General features: G+C 44.0%; 1 long non-coding RNA gene across 1 annotated transcript in view; it reads left to right on the top strand.

Moving 5' to 3' along the window:
* LOC105734385 (uncharacterized) overlaps positions 1-18,078 on the top strand; it is a 40,458-nt gene extending 22,380 nt beyond the window's left edge. Inside the window, exon 4 of the long non-coding RNA XR_001111498.3 lies at positions 16,497-18,078. This is a non-coding gene — a long non-coding RNA (uncharacterized LOC105734385). The remainder of the gene's footprint in view (positions 1-16,496) is intronic.
* Positions 18,079-22,015: the final 3,937 nt, after the last annotated feature.

Raw genomic sequence — 22,015 nt, 5'->3', positions numbered from 1 at the left:
ACAGGCATCGCACCCCACCCCTCCAGCTAATTTTTTTCATAGACGAGGTCTTGATCTGTTGCCCAGGCTGGTCTACAACTCTTACATGCAAGCCATCCTCCCACCTCAGTCTTCCAAAGTCCTAGGATTACAGGCATGAGCCACCAAGCCTGGCCAAGGTTTCACTTTTTATATGTGGATATTTAATTCATTTAGAATTTGTTTTGGTGTATGGTGTGAGGTAAGGATTGAATTTTATTATTCTCTATCTGGAACATTTCAAATTCTGACACCATTTATTGAAGTTCTTTCTTTCCCAGCTAATTTATCATTTGTTCATTTGCTGAATATTTATTGAGGTTCTCCTGTGTGCCAGACACTATTCTAGACACAAGAGACAAAGCATTAGGGAGATTAAAAAAAATCTATCCTCAAGGCACATACAGAAGAAAAAACAGACAATAAACAAAGTATATAGCATGTCAGATAGTGATGCATCTATGAAGAAAAGTAAAGCAGAGAAAGAGGAGAAGGATTGTGGAGAAAGTATTGCTATTTTAAATAGGATGGCTAGAGGAGGTGTCACTGACAATGTGACATTGAGCAGAGACCTGAAGTTAGAGTGTGAAGATGTGAATATATGGAGGAAGCAAGTTCCAGGAAGAGGGAATGGTGAGTGCAAAGCCCTGAGGAAGGCGTGTGCTCCATGTATTCAAGGAAGAGCATCAAGGAGACACATGTGGCTGACTCGAAGTAAGCCAGGAGAGATTAGTGGGAGAGGAAGTCAGAGAGGTAATGAGCTGGGTCTTATAGGGCCTTAGGGGCCACTGTCAGAACTATAGCTTTCAGACTGAATGAGCTGGGCTTTGAAGGACTTTGAACAGAGGAAAACAACATCTGACTTTCATTTTATTTACCTATTTTTATTTTTTATTTTTTGAGAGAGTCTCACTCTGTTACCCAGGCTGGAGTGCAGTGGCACAATCTCAGCTCCCTGCAACCTCTGCCACCCAGGTTCAAGCGATTCTCTTGCCTCAGCCTCCTGAGTAGCTGGGATTGCAGGCATCTGCCACCATACCTGGCTAATTTTTGTACTTTTGTAGAGATGGGGTTTCACCATGTTGGCGAGGCTGGTCTCGAACTCCTGACCTCAGGCGATCTGCCCACCTCGGCCTCCCAAAGTGCTGGAATTACAGATGTGAGCCACCGCACCTGGCCACTAACTTATATTTTAAAAGATTCACTCTGGTTACCGTGCTGTTAGAAGTCAGTGAAGTCCCCTCTGCCTCAGGGAAGGGGCCTCCCACTTCTCAGAGGAGGCCAAACATCCTGGAAGTCATGAGGCTCGAGGTAGAAAGTCCAAGAGTTTTGTGATTTCCTTTGTGACAATTTTGTATGCTTCTCCTTGTTGAAAGTCAGTAAAACTTCTCATCCCCTCACTTTTTCTGCCTAGGAGTTGAGGATGCCTAACTTACCTTTTCCTCCTGGTTCATATGAAGCTTTTTATGTAATGCCTCAAAGGGCTGGACTTCCCTAAGGAAAGGCTCCTAGTAATTGTCATCATCAGAGGAAGAGCAAGAATAATGGTTGATGACAATAGCATGATGATAATAATGACCTCAGTGGATAAAAGGATCTGTCATGCTTCCCAGAAAATTGTGGATACTTTGATAGATGCTCTATGATTATAATTATCTCTTCTCAGAGCTTTCTGTTCAAGAGACTGATAATAAATAGAACATGAATCAAATGGGTAGATATTAGCTAAAAGTTTAATTAGCTGAAGGAGGAGAAATAGTGGTGATGGTCTTAGGCTGACGTCTCTTGAGACCCTAATTGCAAACTTCACAGTATCTCTTAGCGATAGTTTTCTTACCAAGGCAATTCCTGGTGGTCCGTTAGAGTTCTGCTGATGCTGTGCTCATAGCTCCCTGAGCTTCCTCTGTCATAATACTCAACACGTGATTACCAGTTTAATTGCAGGTAATTTTTACCAGATTGTGAGCTCCATGAGCGCAGGATCGGGACTGACTGTCTCATTCATTGGTGTATTTCTAGTCCCATGTATGGTGTCTGTCAGACATGGCACAGTAAGTATTTGGTGAATGACTGGAAAACAGTCTCAGGACACAGAGCTGTTGCCATTGTGTGGGATTCAAGGCTGATTCTGGGTTCTTGGGTTTCGTCTGGCAAAGGCATTGGCTGCTGAACATTTTTACTGGGGGTGTTTGGTTGGGTGGCCCCATGGGAATTTTCTCAGCTGTCCTGGTGGCCACCAGGCTTTCCTTATTGGTGAAGTCAACCCTGAAAGGAGACCCTGGGGACCCCTGCTGTTGAATGCCATGTCTGGAGCAGCTGCTGCCTGCGGCTATGTGTGTGTGAGCTGGAGACCCAAGCTTTTCTTAATCTCCGCGCCAGGCTGCTGACAATAAACAAGCTTTCTGCCCGGCAGCTGCTGACAGTCGCCTCCCACACGGCCCACCCGAGCCCTGCCTGGAGATAGCATGACTCCTTCCCGGTTGCTCTAATAATAACAACATTATATTCTCAGTCAGAGCTTGAGGGCTTCACTCAGAGAGACATTTTTTCACTTGCTTGAGAATGGAAGTCAGAGAGAGCATAGAAATGTAGAAAACTCATTTGGACATTTATTTAGCCATCTCCAAGTTAAGTTGGTCAGGTTCAAGTATTTAAATATCTCCTGCTTGTCTTCTGGCTGCTGAGCAGTGGAAAGGGGACAAGCAGAGTGGAGGGACAGAGAGAGAGGCCTGGGTGCCAGCCCCAGCCTGGAGGAAGGGCCCCTCGTGAAACAAGGAAGGAGGGAGGCTGGCAGGGCAGGGCCCGAACCTGGGCTCTAGTTTTCCTGTCAGGCACGGCACAGTATTTGGTGAATGAATGGAAAACAGTCTCAGGACATAGAGCTGTTGCTGTTGTGTGCCAGGGTGCCCAGCTGGGAGTTTCTTCCTATCTGTGCACACCTGGTGAGCTGGAGATAGAGGAAAACCTTCTGGGAAAAGTGGCTTCAGAGTTGAAGTGAGAGGGGCAGGAAGCATTGCTTTCCTTGTAAGAACCTCTGCTTCCTTCAGCCTCAGCCTCTGCCTGGGGTGGTACAGGGTTGCTTCTTGAGAGATGCATCCGTGCTGTTCGGCCCTCCTTAGGTTCTGCCAAGGCAAGGCCTGGGTGTCCAGAGTGGGCACGGGAATCGTTTATCCCCCCACCTCTTAGTGCCATGGGTCAATCTGGGCCGCATGCCACCCACAGTGAGGCATGGGTTTGCATTTTACAGTCACTTGCAATGAGTGTACTTTCTTCCAGATCATGGGAGCAAATGGAGAGGTATTCTGGGAATCCCATCTTTATCCTCCTGCATCTGAGGCTGGTGAGCAGCTGAGAGAAGGAGAAATGAGAAGCTAGCTATTCAATGACCTGGCTCCTCCACCCCTGTGTAATTATGGGCCGGCCGTACAGCTAATCTCATTTTCTCAACAGCCCTATGACATGAGGGGGAGGAGGTAGTTGCGGAAGCCACATGCCCTAGGTCCTAGTGGTGCTCCACCAGCCTGGGAGCAAGGTTGCCTGGGACATCCCTAAGGGACTATCGACTTCTCTCCCCGATCTTTTGTTTTTTTGCCCCCTGTAATACTTTCATCATTTTCACTATGGCTAAGTGAGATTCCAAGTTGGACTGGTCACTCTGCCCAGACAAAACAGGTTCTATGAAGAAAAGTGCTCTATAAATCCAAGGCATTATTAAATTTACTTCTCCTATACGGCTTTTATACTCGCATCGAATAAGTCTGTGTCCCCTAGCTAAGGGATGAATCCAGCCAGCTATCACATGAGCTCTCTGTTCTTAAATAGACTCAAGGCTTTGTTCAAAGCTTTTCAGATGGATTCATTTAAAACTGCAGCTTGCCTGCCACTTTAAGAAATTCATTCTATCCATTGTCAGCCTGGCACTCTTGAGTATATTACCATTATACATAGAGGTATAGACTATAGTTCCCAGTGAAGAAGACAAAACTTTACATTGAGTAATTGCAGGAAACTCGACTGCAGTTCACTAAGAATGTATTTTGATGAGTAAGGAAAAAACATTTCAAAAAATAGGTCAGGGCGCTTTTAGGGAACCCAAAAGATCCGCAAGGATTCTCTGCAGGTGTAATAATTGGGCAGTCCATGCAGCCACCTACCTCTGTCTCCTTCTCTTGTATTTCTTTTCCAGGCTGCTGTCTGTGACAGCTCAGGAAGGGGCCCCAGGCAGCTCTCCTCTGAGTCCTTCCCCGTGACATCTCTCTGCCTTCTTTGCACACAAATCAGCCTCACTAGCACCTCAGCTTCTAACTTTAGCTGCTGTTTTGCATTTTGTGTAGCATACAAGGAAATATAATGCAGAATTTAGACAGAAGAAAAGGCAGGCTGTTTGCTTCCTGAAAAATTGTCAGGGATCCATATCTGATGGGTGAAGTCTGATAGGAATCAGAACAACAGGGAACAGAATGGTTGCGTCCTCATCTACATTAGAGAGCAGTCTCTTTTCAGGGTCTCATGAGCTAGGACCTTTTTGTCCTTTACCTCTGCACTGATGGCTGATTGTATGGCTTCAGAAACCACTAGACTTATCTCCTGGTTTGGTGAAGTTTCAACTTGACACAGATAATTGATAATGTTGAGAGGGAGTTTGTGTGTGTGTCATTATGTTTGCGGGGCAGGGAAGATCATTTTACATAAGAATCCCGAACTAGATTCAATAGTCTGTCTACTACAAGCAGAGAACCATATTGTATACACTTTATCATATGAAACTTCTTCCTGTCTATTTTTATTTTTTATTTTTTGAGATGGGGTCTTGCTCTAATCACTCAGTCTGCAGTGAAATGGTGTGAACACAGCACACTGCAGCCTTAACCTCTTGAGCTTAAGCGATCCTCCCAACTCGGCCTCCCAAGTAGCTGGAATTATAGGTGCACATCACTTCTCCTGGATAATTTTTTTTTTTTTTTTTGAGTCAGAGTCTCATTCTTTCGCCTGGCGCCAGGCTGGAGTACAGAGGTGCAGTCTCGGCTTTAAGCAATTCTCCTGGTCTCAGCCTCCCAAGTAGCTGGGACTGCAGGTGTGCGCCACCACGCCCAGCTAATTTTTGTATTTTAATAGAGATGGGTTTTCACTATGTTGGCCAGGATGGTCTCGATCTCTTGACCTTGTGATCCACCTGCCTCGGCCTCCCAAAGTGCTGGGATTACAGGCATGAGCCACCATGCCTGGCCTCTCCTGGCTAATTTTTAAAATATTTGCAAGGTCTCAGTATTTTGCTCAGGCTGTTCTTGAACTCCTGGGGTCAAGCAGTCCTCACCTTGATCTCCCAAAGTGCTGAGATTACAGGCATGAGCCACCATGCCCAGCCCTGGGTGTCTTTTAAAAGATGGGGCAAAATTTTGAGAGTGGACTAGATCAGTGCTACCCAAAGCGTGGCAGCATCAGCAACATTTAGAAGCTTGTTAGAAATTCAGTTTTCTCAGGAGTGGGGTAGCTATAAATTTCATTAGTGAGACGAAACAAAAAATCCCAAACAATCCAACCTTTGTTATTATGAAATACAACACACAGAAAACTGCATAGATGCATTATATAAAGGGAATCTTATAAAACCAAATGAATTACAATAAAAGAAACCCTGTGTCTTTTCCACCCATGTTAAGAAATAGAATATTGCCAGCACCCCAGGAGACCCTTGCCCTGTGGAGTTCCAACTCCCTTCCCTACCCCAAAGGTAATCACCCTCCTGTCTTCTGTGCCTTTTTCTTTTTTATATGTTTAACATCTAAGAATGCATCCTTGCATAGCACAGGGTAGTTTGCCTGTTTTTGACCTTTATCTAAATAAAATCATGAAGTGCATGCTTCTTTGTGTCTGGTTTCTTTTGCATATTTTGTCTGTGAGATTTCATGAAGGCTTTAACACAGCAATTCTTGCCATTTTTAGAGCTGCCTTGCCCTCTCATTGTTTTGATCCATAGTGACCCCTCAGAAAAGCATAGATTTTCCTTTAAAATTGCAGCAAGTTAAAATTAGTTTGATTAATGAGGATTTCATTGTGCTCCTTGAGCCAGATACTATTCCCTGGGATGCTGCTGAGTCAGGATTGGGACTTGCAGCTCCAGGACTCCAGCTGCGTCTTCTCCATTTCAGGATGAGCTTGAGGTCATGGTTAGGAGACCCTTCAGGAAAGGACTGCTCATTGAAGGAAATACTCAGAGCTATGAGCTTTCAGGAGCCTCAAAACCCAACATTCAACCAGCGTGTGACACTGGCTCAGGTCAGAGATGACCCAGAGCTATTTTAAGGTCTCAAATGTCTGTCTTTATGATTTTTTTTGTTGAGGTTTTCTGATCCATCACATAAGAAACAGCTATGTGGCTGGGTGTGGTGGCTCACACCTGTAATCCCAGCACTTTGGGAGGCTGTGGCAGGTGGATCACTTGAGGTCAGGAGTTTGAGACTGGCATGGCCAACATGGTGAAATCCTGTCGCTACTAAAATTATAAAAATCAGCTGGGCATGGTGGTGAACACCTGTAGTCCCAGCTACTCAGAAGGCTGCAGCAGGAGAATTGCTTGAACCCAGGAGGTGGAGGTTGTAGAGAGCTGAGATTGCACGACCGCACTCCAGCCTGGAGGACAGAGCAAGACTCCATCTCAAAACCAAAAAAAAAAAAAAGAAAGAAATAGCTATGCGTAAGGCAGAGTGCTGGGAAGCGTAGAAGAGATGAGACGTCTAAGGTGCAGTTATCGCAGTCTTTTCCCTTAAAATCTTGTTCCCCACAGAGGTTACGGGCGTGGTCTTTGAGTCAGACCAACTTGGATTCTTGTCCTGCCTCTGCCACTCATCAGCTGTGTGACTGTAAGTTCATCCTCATCTTAGAATGGAGATTATGGTAATAGTACATACCTCATGGGGCTATTTTGATGATTAATTAAGAAATGCTTAGAAAATGCTTAGCTTAGCATCTGGCTAATAATTCTAGCTAACAGTGAATGCTTCCAATGTATCAGGTACTGGAATCCTATCTGATTGATTCTATTGTTATCCTCAATTTCAGATGAGGAAACTGAGGCTCAGAGAGGTTAAGAAACTTGCCCCAGATCCCATGGCTAATATGTGGTGGAGGCATTTTAACACTCTTAACCACTGTGTTGTGTAGCTATTTTTGTCATCGTTTTATGTCAAGGCTTTGATATTCTTCGTGTGTTCCTCCCATTATCTGTTTTGAACCTCTCACATGGCTTCTAGCACAGAAAGAATCTTATCAGCTGCTGGTCAGGGGTCAGCCTGATAAAACAATTAGAAACCAGGCCCCTGAGGTGACTCATACCTGTAATCCTAGCACTTTGGGTGGCTAGGCAGGAGAATAGCTTGAGGCCCGGGGTTTGAGACCAGCCTGGGCAACAAAGTGAGACCCCCACCTTTTAAAACAAAACAGAAAACAAAAACGAGACTAGTCCCCTTCTCCTTGTTTTATAATCTTCTTTTGGTGTTGTCTCTCACAATACAAGCTAATGGTCACAACAGGAGCCATGTTGAATGCACCCAGAGGGTCTTAGCTGTCATTTTACTAAGCACTAGCTTTCCTTGAAGCCTTGAATCACACTGAGCTGGGATTCTGCAGCACTGTGTCATCATAATGTTTCAAGGGTTAAAAAACGGCCCTGAGAGGATGGCATAAAGGAATGGTGGCGAGGAGGTAGTTTGGTAGCAGCACATTAGTGACTATAACTTTGAGTCAGACATACAAGTTGCCAGATTTCCCTGTCCCATGTGGTAAGAGGAGAAGCAATGTACAGAAAGGATGAGGTAGACAGAATGCTTTTCTTCTGTCAATGACAAAAATGTAGTGCCTGGAATAGAATACTGAGGGCTATTGGGAGCATATTGTGCTTTCTTGGGCAGTACCATTAGTAGCTTAAGACGGGGGTGGACCCCAGCCTTCATTTCTCATGATTTTTGTGATAAAGACATTATCTCTTTATTCTCAGATTTCTAGAAATCTTCTACAGTGTGGTGGGCAAAATCGTGCCTCCCTTCTAAAGGTGTCACATCCTAATCTCTGTTACCTATGTTTAGATGGGCCCAGTGTCAGTTGTCATGAAAGAATGAGAGAAGCAGGAGAGTCAGTTTCATAGTGATGTAATGTGAGAGAGACTCAATCAGCTATTGCTGGCTTTGAAGATGAAGGAAGGGGGCCAGGAGTCAAGGAATGGGGCAGCTTTTAGAAGCCAGAAAAGACATGGAAGCAGATTGTCCTCCAGTGCTTCTAGAAAGGAATACAGACCTTCTGACATCTTGATTTTAGCCTAGTAAGATTCGTGTCAGACTTCCGACCTATGAGCTGATAAGATAATAAATGTGTTGTTTTAAGCCACTGATTTGTAGCAATTTGTTATATAAACTACAGAAAGCTAATATGCACATTTTAACCTATATACCACGAATATAATTTGGAAAATCAAACTGAAGAGAGTTTTTATATTCTCTCCCAGCTGTGGCTTCTGTATCCCAAGTTCATGAAACCTGTAAGCCCATATGCATGTGCTGGTGTGGCATCAACAGTGGTAAGAGTAAATAAATACCTTTATCTCTTGAGCCATCTTTAAGCTGATGCACCTTCTAGTGAACCTGGGATTGACAAGGGGAGATGAATGGAGGTGGCTGCTCTTCACGCTATCACCTCTCCTGAGCCTTTGCACCCAGAGAAGCTTCAGAAGAGGAACATCCCTTTTCTTTTTTAAAAAATTTTATTTATTTATTTATTTATTATTATACTTTAAGTTCTGGGGTACATGTGCAGAATGTGCAGGTTTGTTACATAGGTATACACGTGCCATGGTGGTTTGCTGCACCCATCACCCCATCATCTACATTAGGTATTTTTTCTAATGTTATCCCTCCCCTAATACCTATACCCTGCTATCCCTCCCCTATCCACCCCTCAACAGGCCCCAGTGTGTGATGTTCCCCTCCCTGTGTCCATGTGGAACATGCCGTTTCAAAGGCAGTCTCAATGGGCGTGCTAACTTTCTGTGGTTCTCTGGAGTTACTATTTATTTATTTATTTATTTAGAGACAGAGTCTTACTGTGTCACCCAGGCTAGAGTGCAGTGGTGCGATCTTAGCTTACTGCAACCTCTGCCTCCTGGGTTCAAGCAATTCTCCAGTCTCAGCCTCCCAAGTAGCTGGAATTACATGTGTGCATCACTACGCCTGGCTAATTTTTGTATTTTTAGTAGAGATAGGGTTTCACTGTGTTGGCCAGGCTGGTCTTGAATTCCTGACCTCAAGTAATTTGCCTGCCTTGGCCTCCCAAAGTGCTGGGATTATAGGCGTGAGCCACTGTGCCCAGCCTGGAGTTAATCAGGAGACATCAACTGGGACTTTGGGGCCTCCTTGTTCCCTTCCAGCTCCATCCCCTGCATACAGAAGTGAGTTTCTCCTTTGCTGACTCACATCTCAAACTGCAGAGTGGAGCTGCAGACTAACTCCCAAAAGAGGGAGGTGGGACAAACCAGCACTTGGTGCAAAAGATGCCGCAAGTCCCAGAATGACAAAGCGACATCCTGAAATGTTCCAAGTGTGCCTGTTTTGTTATAGACTAATGTAAAGACAGACAATGCCAAACTGCTGACTGGAAAAAAATAAATCTTGCTACATTTTCCAATAAATTGTATATATAGCATTTTAAGATGAAAACAAAACTTTCAGCAAGTATAAAGAAAATCAAGTTTTGAAAAATACGTGGTTTCCAAAGCAAATTTGTGAGGCCATTTCAGGGAGCAATAGGCTCAGCATAGATGTTTCTTTCACAGCCCAGTTTTGTTGCCTAGAACCCAGGTTCAGAAGCAGTTGATATTCTGTTTTTGGCCAGGGAGGGATGGCCAAGGAAATTCCCAAGAGCAGTAAAGGGCCTGTGTTTGGCACCAGACTATTTCGTGGTTCCTTAGCCTTCTGATTCTGGGCTGGTCATTCATGGTCTCCAGTCACTTTGGACTGGGGGTCATCTCTCCCTCACCTTCCACAAGGGTAATAGTTGCTTCTTGCAACTCTTAGGTAGGGCAGAGTTGGGATGACGCAGCTTGTGAAACCAGGCTGATAGAGCCAATTTACCTACACTGGGGTACCTGGACCCTACAGGTCTGGGGTGAGAGGTCACCTGCTGGATAGAAATCCATAATATTGTTCACCTGGAACAAAGGCCACAGCAGCAACTTCTCCCCCAGAGCAGCTACCACCACTGCCCGTGTCTCTTTTACCCACTGCAGATAGATGGACAGAAGCTTTCCCGAGGAGGACAGAGTAGCCAGGGATGCTAAATGATAGGGAGGTAGTCAAGGCCCCACCTGAGATCCTCCACTGTTGTTTGTGAGTATTGATAAGGCTTGAATTCAGTTCCACATTGGGCTGAACGTGCCAGTCTGTAGAAACCACAGTTCTGAAGTCCCGAGGGATCCTCTTCTACAGGTAAGCAAGGCTTCCACACATCGAGAAGAGAGTACACCTTTTCCCACCCCAGGAAGCCTTGCACTGCACTGCTTACCCTCCCCGCAGAAGAAAGGAGAGGGCTTCTTTTGGCGGTGGCCTTTTGATTTTTCTAGCAGCAGCGCAGGACGTAGCCTTTCTCTTCATGTCAGGTCATGGTCTTCCTCCTCCTCACGCCAGCACTGGTGATTTTGGGGGGCCCTGGAATCACAGTGTGGCCAGGGCCTTCTGGCTGTGGACCATCCTCCGAGCTCCTAGCTGCTCACGTTGTTCTGGCCATAGCTTTTCTTTCTACAGTTTGTTCTCAGGTGTCTAGCGTCCAATTTCTCCATCTTTGTAAATGTCAGACTCTTGATGCTTCCTCTTTTTGTTTTTAGCTATTTAGCTGCTCCAGAAGCTCCAGTTGGGGATTAGCAGAAGAAATCAAACAAGGAAGCCAGAGCCATGAGCAGCTCTGATGAATTCTCTAGCATAGGAGAACTTCAATTGTATCATCAAAAGAGAGTTGGGGATTATCTGTCATTTTACTTATCTTTGCCACTTCAGCCCCTATTTATTCAGCTATGGAAGTACAGGCCTATCCCAGAAACCCCTGAGTCGATCCATTTGGAAATCTGTTTCATAAAGACAGCTCAAGCTGCAAGGCAGGGCTGGGAGCCAGCGGCAGTGTGGATGCAGGGAGCTTCAGGGTCAGGTTCCCGCAGGGCCTCTGAGGACGGCTGCAGACACAGCTGAGGCAGCCCGGCTCCAGGCTCGCTGGAGGGGCAGTGTCTGGGGAGATGCATCTCTATAAAAAGCTTAGAGGTCAATATGGAGCTTCCTATTCTTTTCTCTGGCCATGCTTAGATTTAGAACAACACTAATGTGGAAAGAACAGCTGCTCTGAAGCCAGGAGTGTTGAAGCGGTTGGGAGCCTCGACCCCCTGACCCCACAGTCTGGGCTCAAGCCTTGCTTAATCACCGTTTGACTTTGGCTCTGTGACCTCTGGTTTCCTCACCTGTAAAGTGAGGATTTTACTGGATCGCTGTGGGGAATAAATGAGGCAACATATACCAAGTGCTTAGCAGATGATAAGCATTCAGTCCGTGGTACCTTTATTCTTAGTAAAATTTGCCATCATTACCACCATCATCTCAGCGCAGCGCAGGTGAGCTGGGAAGGTGGGCCTCGTGTAGTCCTGAACACGCTCCCCCACGGGGGGTCCCTCAGAGCCTCTGAGCTCCTCATAAGGCAAGGCATGCTCTTTTTGGAGTTCAGTAGCATTTACTAGGAAGGTACGGCCTTGGTGGTCACGTTCTCTTGAGTGTCGCCACTGGAGCAGCGTCCGCAGAGACTCATTGCAATTAGCTGCTTCTGGCGGTTGAAGCATTTTGAGAGCAGTGCGTGCCCACAGAGGCAGATTTCAACACGCTGAGTCATACTGCAGGGTCTGCCGGCAGAGCTGGTCACAAGGCAGGAGGCAGGCAGCAGTCGGGAAGATGGATAGACATGGGGTGAGGTAGCTGCTATGAGGAAATTTCAGTGAATATCTGTTCAATGTGTCTGGATAAAGGAAGGGTGGGCATTACCATTTTTTCAACACATACTCTCCATGTGGCCCCTACAGTTGGACTTCGATTTGGTTGAGTTTCCTCCAAACTACCCAGTGGAGACGCCTCCTCCTAAACAGCCCCAGACACCCTCCTGAGTGGGTCCTTGTCTCTGACTCCCAGCAGAGGGTGGGAGGTGCTGTGGCAGGGAAAGCCACTTTCCTGGGCCTGGACTGGGGAGCAGTCCTCCCTCTGCTCCCCACAAATACAATCGAGGTGGATTTATGGGAATAGGAGTAAGGAGCATTTATTTGTGTCTGAGGTTGAGTAAGGTGTCACAAAAGGCAGTGACTTGCAATAAAGACTATGGGATGAGATCTGTTTTCCACAGTTGCTATGGATATTTCATTGTTTCTGTTAATACCACCATCTATTTGGGCCTAAGATACGAGGATGCCTTTGAAACAGGTTTGTTTGTTGTTTCTGTGCTTGCTCTGTTTTTAAAATCTCGGAAGAGTGAGGTTAAAGTGAAGTGTTTATTTTTTTGTTGTTTTTTTCGTGCAAGTCCAGTGATCCCTCAGTAACTATTGGAAAATAAAAAGCAACTTTGCAACTAGCAAATTTCCCAAGGTTAGCAGGCAAGCAAGTAAAAATAAAGATGATATGTTTTTATTCTTTTCTTTTTTCAGACCTTATCCCCCATGCAGAGATACATACATTTATTTATTTATTTATTTTTAAGACAGAGTCTCACTCTGTTGCCCAGGCTGGAATGCAGTAGTGCAATCTTGGCTCACTACAACCTCCGCCTCCTGGGTTCAAGTGATTCTCCTGCCTCAGCCTCCTGAGTAGCATGTACCATCACACCCAGCTAATTTTTGTATTTTTAGTAGAGAAAGGGTTTTACCATGTTGGCCAGGCTGGTTTTGAACTCCTGACCTCAGGTGATCCGCTCACCTCAGCCTGTCAAAGTGTTGGGATTACAGGTGTGAGCCACCATGCCTGGCCTAGATATATTTTTAAATAATCTGTATCTTCTGATTTGAGGTTGGCTTTCTATTTTATTTCTGGAGTGAACACCCTTGACATTTATTTGAAGAATGAGACAATTTTTTTTAAAGGATCCAAATGGACGTATATGCGTCCCAAGATAGATTGATATTGGTCTGCATTATTGATAAGTAACCAGGAAATGCTGTTTGGGTACATTTCTTTTCTTCATCAGCAAGAATTTTTTGAGCCTTTATTGGCTCTGATATGTCACAGCGGATTCCTGATTGTCCTGTTTCTTTCAATGTTATTGTAACCTTGGGCAAATATCTACCATCCTAAGAAAATGGAAGGTGAGAAGGGGAGCTCAGGGGTCGTTTAGACTGTGCCTCTGCTTCTTTTACAGCTGCTTTCTATTGATGAGAGAGATGTGATTCCAGAATTTTTTTTTTTTCTTTTTTGAGACAGAGTGTCCCTCTGTCACTCAGGCTGGAGTGCAGCGGTGCAGACTCAGCTCACTGTATTGTCTGCCTCCCAGGTTCAAGCAGTCCTCCCACCCAGCCTCCCAAGGAGCTGGGACTATAGGCACAGGCCAGCATACCTGGCTAATTTTTGTATTTTTTTGGTAGAGATGGGGTTTCACCATGTTGCCCAGGCTGGTCTCGAACTCCTGGGCTCAAGCTGTCCACCAGCCTTGACCTCCCAAAGTGCTGGGGTAACAGAGCCACCACACCCAGCCCTGAGATTCCAGAATTTCTCATTAATTCATTAATTAATTAATTAATTAATTCATTCATTTGAGACAGGGTCTCATTCTGTCGCCCAGGCTGGAGTGCAGTGGCACGATCTTGGCTCACTGCAACCTCCGCGTCCCGGGTTCAAGTGATTCTCTGGCCTCAACCTCTCAGCCTCCTGACTAGCTGAGATTACAGGTGCACGCCACCACGCCTGGATAAATTTTTGTATTTTTAATGGAGACAGGGTTTCACCATGTTGGTCAGGCTGGTCTCAAACTCCTATCCTCGTGATCTGCCTTCCTTGGCCTCCCAAAGTGCTGGGATTACAGGCATGATCCACTATGCCTGACCCAGAATTTCTTTTGTTTGATTCACTATTTAACACCCTTCCCTTACCCAAGATTTTTCTTACTACTTATGAGTGAAAATTCAATGTCCACTCATTTTTGGAAGAGAGAAACAGTTTTCTCCCTAGAGAATAAATACTATCCCTCTACAGGATTAACATTTTCTCAGGGTGCTCCCTCAGACTCCTCTTTTCTTGGCTAGGTGATTCCCTTTTTCAATTATTTAGAGGATATTTACTCTCTGCCTGGAGCTCCTGTATGCCAAAGGGCACTCGGGTCATCATGTACTCTGAGTCACTAGCTGTCTGTTGCTTTTTCTCGGACAAATCCCTGACATGAAACATACACAGTATCACCCCTTGCTCTAGAGCATACCAACAAAGTAAACATCCTGCTCCAGTGCTTCCTTTTCTAAAAGATGTTTTAGCAGAATCGGGGAATTGGGGCATAGCAAGTGAATATCAGTAACAAATATTTTTGGAGGATAGAAATTCCAGACATAAATAACCTTATCAAAGCTGAGTTGAGCTTCTTTCTCTTCAAGGCCTACCTAGCTACATGATACTGCACCTGTTGGTTTTTCTACAGAGTGGAAGAAATATGAGGTATTTGCTTTTTTAAGCACAGCTAATACCAGAAGTGATCAGCAGAGTAGAAGCTGCATTTGAGTCACCCTGAGCAATTTATTATCAGCGTTGACATTTCTTTAACTTGCATCTATTATTGAAGGCTCAAGATGTTCAGTGACTTTCTCCCATGCAGGTATCCACGTGCTGGGTTTTAAAAAGTCTGGCTGTGCTCTTAAACATCTAGTGCATTTTTATTTTTAAAGGAATTTAGCACTCTTCTAATATATCTGTTTTTTTCCTTTTAGTATTTCAGGAACTTATGATTTATCAGTCTTTTCACAGTTGTGGCGGAAACGTTTTAAAAGTGTGTATGTTTAAAACTAAGAGTTTGATGCATAGATTTAAAACAACCCCACTTCTCATAATTTAGAAATTGTGCTTGGAGGCGTGTCCAGCTGAGCCTGCTGTCACTCAGAAACACTGCAGACCTGAAAAAGCTGCTGGCCTTGATCTTCTCTTTGCCATAGAGTTTCCTTAGGGATGAGTTTAGCACAGAGCTCCTGGGATTATTCTGTGAGGAATATGACTGTAAAGAGCTCCTGTAGATTCTTTATTCTTACTATTTTCTGAGATTTTAGTCGTAGAAATCGGTCTATTAATTGTGGGTTTTGCCATTACTTTAACATTTTTAATTAAAAGTAATAGCAAAAGCCACAATTACTTTTGTGCCAACCTAAATATTTATTTCTTTATAGGAGTGAAAGTAATAGGAGAGGTGAGTAAGGATAGGGGCGTGGCCCTGTGGCTTCTTACTTCCAAATCCAGTGTGGTCTACTTTTATTAGACCCTCTTCCCCCGTCCCTCTGCTAGAGCTGCTCTTACTGGTTCTTCTCAAAATGCTGTAAGAAAAACAAACCTATTCACTATGGCTAGCAAGGGACTCTGAAGCTACTAAACCCTCAGTTTTCAGTACATCACTCACCCTGGAATGGAATTCCAGGTCTACCCCTGATGCTGGAGCCCCTTTTAGCCTACTCCCTCTCCTGCCCGGCAGGAGATGAGCACTCAAGTAACTAAATGCTCTCTAGCTTAGAACTGGGGATTACAACTGAAATAAGGATTACACCTTTAAAATTTAAAAAGAAATGCTTAATCACACTCTTTAAAGCTGTCTGTATATCTATATACATAAAGAACTGGGCTGGGCGTGGTGACTCACACCTGTAATCCCAGCACTTTGGGAGGCGGAGGTGGGCAGATTACTTAAGGTCAGGAGTTTAAGACCAGCCTGGTCAACATGGCAAAACCCCATCTCTACTAAAAATACAAAAATTAGCTGGGAATGGTGGCACTGCCTGTAATCCCAGCTACTCAAGAGGCTGAGGCAGGAGAATCACTTGAACTTGGGAGGTGGAGGTTGCAGTGAGCCAAGACTGCACCACTGCAGTCCAGCCTGGGTGACAGAGCGAGACTCCAGCTCAAAAAAAACAAAAGGACTGAATTTAACAGGACAGTAAACGTGTGTTTTAAAGTCCAGTCTCTAAGCAACTAAGGGCATGATGAGGTTGTACAGAATCTGGTGTATATTTATCTACACCACATACAGCCTTTCCAGAGTCATGCAGAACTATTTCACAGTTTCTGTTTTTGTAATTATAGTTGACCAAGAATGAGAAATCCCGAGTTGGGATCCCTGTTTGGGGAGTGGCACAGACATTCCTGATGTTCATAGATACTGGGCTTCTGGATGCCCAGGGTACCCTTTATCTACCCAGAGCCTGACTGCTATCTCTGCTCACTTTTGTATCTGCTTAGCCTGAAGTGCCTGAACTTGTTCTATAAATACCAGCCTTGTTGTTCAAGTAAGAGCTGCCTTGGATTCCTGGCCACCATAACATCCCCCAGATGCACCAGTCAGGCAGTCCCATACTGGCTGTGAGGTTTGATCTGCCTTCTCCCTGTGAGAAGGAACAGAGGTAAGAAAATAGGGCTTAGATAGCCATCACTCACCCTTTCTTCTTTCTTTCTTTCTTTTTTTTATTTTGCAGTTCAACTTTTTATTTTAATGCAATCAGAATATGCACTGCACACATAGTATTAGCATCTAAACTAATACAATCAGCAATTACTAAAGCTACAGTGACTGGAGGTTGAGTCTTTACATTCAGCAAATTTAAATCCTTACATGATTTTTGAAACCTTATTTATGAACTGAAAATACTGCTTGCTGATAAAACTTGCTCAGATGCTATCACGGAATGTACAAGTCACTGATTATGCCAATAGGACAAAGATAACCACATGCTGGATGATTGCAATGTGCCAGACATTCACTGAAAAAAAAAAACACACAACTAAGCAAAACTCACACAACAAACATCTGAGAATCTGGGCACTTCATATCAGTGTTTTGAAATGTTTCATTAATATCTTAAGACAAGTGTATCGAAACCTTGGTACGATTTAATTTCAAGTCACCAATTTTGTTTTTACTAACGTCAAGAAGTTACAGCTACACTGCCAACACTGGGTTTGCTTATTGGACTTCAGAGTTTAATATGACTTAACATTAAAAGCTTATACTACTCCGAAATATATAATTTTACACATACGGTGACATTGAACATTCAGGTGTTAGTGTTTTTGTACTATCTTTTTATCAAGTTTCTTTAAACATTCAAAGAATCATTTTTAGGCTCATAAAAATAAATATTTGTCAAAATGTTCAATAACGCCCACGTGGTGGCTCATGCCTGTAATCCCAGCATTTTGGGAGGCCTAGGCCAGTGGATCACCTGAGGTCAGGAGTTCGAGACCAGCCTGGTCAGCCTGGTGAAACCTCATCTCTACTAAAAATACAAAAATTAGCTGGTTGTGGTGGTGTATGCCTGTAATCCCAGTTACTCAGGAGGCTGAACCCAGAAGGCAGACGTTGCAGTGAGCCTAGATTGCACCTCTGCACTCCAGCCTGGGCAACAACAGTGAAACTCCATGTCCAAAGAAAAAAAAAAAGTTTAATAAATATTGCATAAAACTTACAGCAAAATGTATCTAGATCACGCACCCTTTCTACCTACAAATGTATGAGACCCTGGATGAGGGTTTTGAGGGACACAGAGATGACAGCCTCAGTCCCAGACCTCAAGGAGTGTACAGTATGGTGCAATAGAAGAGGTATGCACAGATGATTATAAAATGCGAAAGAACTAAGCTATGGGGGAGGAAGACAAGAGGGAGGGCAAGAAATTCAGGGTAGGGTGAGCTGTCTCCCAAGTGGAATATGTGCATTTGAGCTGGGAGTATAGATTAGGAAGGACTTGAACATAGGAAAATAGGTGAGCTATTTAGAAAATCATGGTTTTCGATCTCTAGCTTATATAACAAACTGAATACCAAATATTAAAAAGTACAACCCCTCAAATAGTAGAAAATATAATTGAATATGTGCTTTTGAAAAGGGGAAGTATATTTTAAAGCATAAGAAAAAAGAAATAAGATACAAAGTACAATATTGATTAAAAAATTTATTTTAAGAGATGGGGGTCTCATCTTGTCGCCCAGGCTGTCTGAATGTACAAGTCACTGATTATGCCAATACAACAAAGATTGTGCAATAATAGCTCACTGTAGCCTCAAACTCCTGGATGCAAGTGATCCTCTGGCCTTAGCCTTTAGAGTAGCTGGGACTACAGGCATGTGCCACTGTATGTGGCTAACTTTTAAATTTTTTGTAGAGTCTGGTCGGGGGGGGCGGGTCTCACTATGTTGCCCAGACTGGTCTTGAACCCCTGGCCTCAAGTGATTCTCCTACCTCCTTCCACTCCCAAAGTGCTGGGATTAGGCATCAGCCACCACACTCAGCAGAAAAGATTGCTTTTGACTACAACATGACTATTATAAACACGCTCCATAAAATAAAAGAGCAAGGGAGAATGGGGAAATATTTGTTACTTAATAATAGATAAAGGGTCAGTAACAATATACAGAGCTTGCATAAAATAAATTAGAAAAAAATTCTCAGCCAGGCATGGTGGCTCATGCCTGTAATTCCGACACTTTGGGAGGCTGAGGTGGGTGGATCACTTGAGGTCAGGAGATTGAGACCAGCCTGGCCAACATGATGAAACCCCATCTCTACTAACAATACAAAAATTACAGGTATGGTGGCAGATGCCTGCAATCCCAGCTACTCAGGAGGCTAAGGCAAGTGAATTGCTTGAACCTGGGAGACAGAGGGTGCAGTGAGCCAAGATCATGCCACTGAAGTTCAGCCTGGATGACAGAGTGAGACTCTGTCTCAAAACAAACAAACAAAAAAACAAACAACAACAACAAAAAACTCAATAGAAAAAAATGGGTGGAAGGCAATGAATAATTCACGAAGAACAAATATGAAAGGTCTAAGAACATGAAAAAGTTCACATAAGTAGTAATCAAAGAAATGCTAATAAAAACAATGAGCAGGGCCAGGTGGCTCACACCTATAATCCCAGCATTTTGGGAGGACATAGTGGGTGAATTGCTTCAGCTCAGGAGTTTGAGACCAGCCTAGGCAACATGGCAAAACCTCATCTCTACAAAAATTAGCCTGGCATGGTGGTACGCTTTTGTAGTCCCAGCTATTTGAGAGGCTGAGGTGGGAAGACCACTTGAGCCCAGGAGGTGGAGGCTGCAGTGAGCCAAGATTGCATCACTGCACTCCAGCTTGGGAAACAGAGCGTGACTCTGTCTCAAAAGACATATATAACAAAAAACTAAAACAAAACAATAAACAGATGCTATTTCTCATTATTAAATCTATGAAGTTTCTTTTATTAAAAAGTATTATTTTCCAATGCCCAGCAAGAAAAATAGGAAGGAATGGATGTCTCTCTTCATTCAGAACTGCCTTTAAAAAATAAAAACAAGGCCAGGCACAGCGGCTCACACCTGTAATCCCAGTGCTTTGGGAGACTGAGGCAGGTGGATCACATGAGGCCAGTAGTTTGAGACCAGCTTGGCCAACATGGTGAAACCCTGTCTCTATTAAAAACAAAAATTAGCCAGGTGTGGTGGCATGGCCTATCTATGGTCCCAGCTACTCAGGAAGCTGAAGTACCAGAATTGTGAACCCAGGAGGAGGAGGTTGCAGTGAGCTGAGATCACGTCCTTGTACTCCAGCCTGGGTGACAGAGCAAGACTGTCTCAAAAATAAGAAGAAAAAGGCTGGGGGTGGTGACTCATGCCTGTAATCCCAGCACTTTGGGAGGCCAACGTGGGTGGATCACTTGAGGTCAGGAGTTCAAGACCAGCATGGCTAACATGGTGAAATGGTGTCCCTACTAAAAATACACACACAAAAAAAAAAAATTAAAAAAACTTAGCCATGTGTAGTGGCATGCACCTGTAATCCCAGCTACTTGGGAGGCTGAGGCATGAGAATCACTTGAACCTGGAAGGCAGAGGTTGCTGTAAGCCCAGATGGTACCACTGTACTCCTGATTGGGCAACACAGCAAGACTCCATCTCAAAATAAATAAATAAATAAAAAGAACCAAAAACACTTTATTGAGGTACAATTTACATATAAAAAGCTACACATAGGTCAGGTGCAGTGGCTCACACCTGTAATTGCAGCAGTTTGGGAGGCCGAGGTTGGTGGATCACCTGAGGTCAGGAGTTTGAGACCAGCCTGGCCAACGTGGTGAAACCCCATCTCTTACTACATATACAAAAATTATTTGGGCATCGTGGCGAAAGCCTGTAATCCTAGCTACTTGGGAGACTGGGGCAGGAGAATCACTTGAACCCCAGAGACAGAGGTTGCAGTGACCTGAGATTGTGCCACTGCACTCCACCCTGGGTGACAGAGCGAGACTCCGTTTCAAAGAAAAAAAAAAGCTGCACATATTCAAAGTATACAACTCTATAGAAGTCTTCTGTGAAACACAGAAAAATAGAAATAAAGTACAGAGCTCAATGAGTTGGGGGTAAGTAAATACCCATAAAATCATCACTACCATCAAGACCATAAATATATTCATCACCTCCTAAAGTCTTCTCCCAACCCCTTTATTGTGATTACTGACTTTTGTGTGTGTATGGTAAGAACCCTCAATATAAGAGCTACGCTCTTATTGTACAGATTTTAAGTGTCAATACAGTATTGTTAGCTATAGGCACTATGCTATATAATAGACCTCCAGAACTTACTTGTCTTGCAAAACTGAAACTTTGTACCCTTTAATCATCACCTCCCCATTTTTCCCTTTCCCGAGTCCCTGGTAACCACAATTCTGCTCTCTGCCCTGAGTTCAACTTTTTTAGTTTCCACATGTGAGATCATACAGTATCTTTCTTTTTCTGGTTTATTTCACTCAGCATAATGCTCTCCAGGTCCATCCTTTTGAGATGGAGTTTTGCTCTTGTCATCCAGGCTGGAGTACAATGGCGCCTATCTCTGCTCACCATAACCTCTGCCTCCCAGGTTCAAGTGATTCTCCTGCCTCAGCCTCCCGAGTAGCTAGGATTACAAGCTCACACCACCATGCCTGACAAATTTTGTATTTTTAGTAGAGGCAGGGTTGCTCCATGTTGGTCAGGCTGGTCTTGAACTCCCAACCTCAGGTGATCCACCCACTGTGGCCTCCCAAAGTGCTGGGATTGCAGGCATGAGCCACCACACTGGGCTATGATAGTAAGTTCTTAGATTAATAAAGAGGTTTGAATTGTTTTTAGAAAAACAACATTATAGTTTTGTTTTATGAACTCTTAGATTCTTTCTTACCTCCTACCCCTCAATATCAGGACCAAAGAGAAGCAGCAGATCCCAAGCACCACGCACTGGCCTGTAGCAGGGGCTGGCAACTAGCCATGCGTGAAGTCATACCAGCCACCAGATTCTTATAAGGTCTGCCAGCTAAGGATGAATTTTACATTTTAAATGGTTGAAAAAGAAAATGAAAAGAATAATGGCATGTGAAAATTATATAGCATTAACATTTTTAGTGTCCATAAATAAAGTTTTATTGAAACACAGCTATGTCCCTTTGTTTATATGTAGTCTACAGCTGTTTTTGCCCTGAAACAGCAGAGTTGAGCCATTTTGGCAGAGATAGCATGGTCCATGGTCCATAAAACCTAAAAGATTTACTGTCTGGCCCCTTCACAGAAAAGGTTTGCTACCCGCTGGCCTAAAGTAGTAGTTCATATAGCATCTTCAAGGGATTTCAGTCCAGCAAAAATAAACTCAATTCCATTTCACTGAAAATTTTGATCCTTCCTTCCTTATTCCCCTTAATCGTCATCTGCTCCAAAGAACTGAAAAATGATTTAGGCATAATTTGGATGGAAAG

This window comes from Aotus nancymaae, unplaced genomic scaffold (assembly GCF_030222135.1).
Source record: "Aotus nancymaae isolate 86718 unplaced genomic scaffold, 86718_ANA_hifiasm-v0.15.2.pri h1tg000057l, whole genome shotgun sequence".
Lineage (NCBI taxonomy): Eukaryota > Metazoa > Chordata > Mammalia > Primates > Aotidae > Aotus > Aotus nancymaae.
This window is presented reverse-complemented; position numbering and strand designations above follow the sequence as displayed.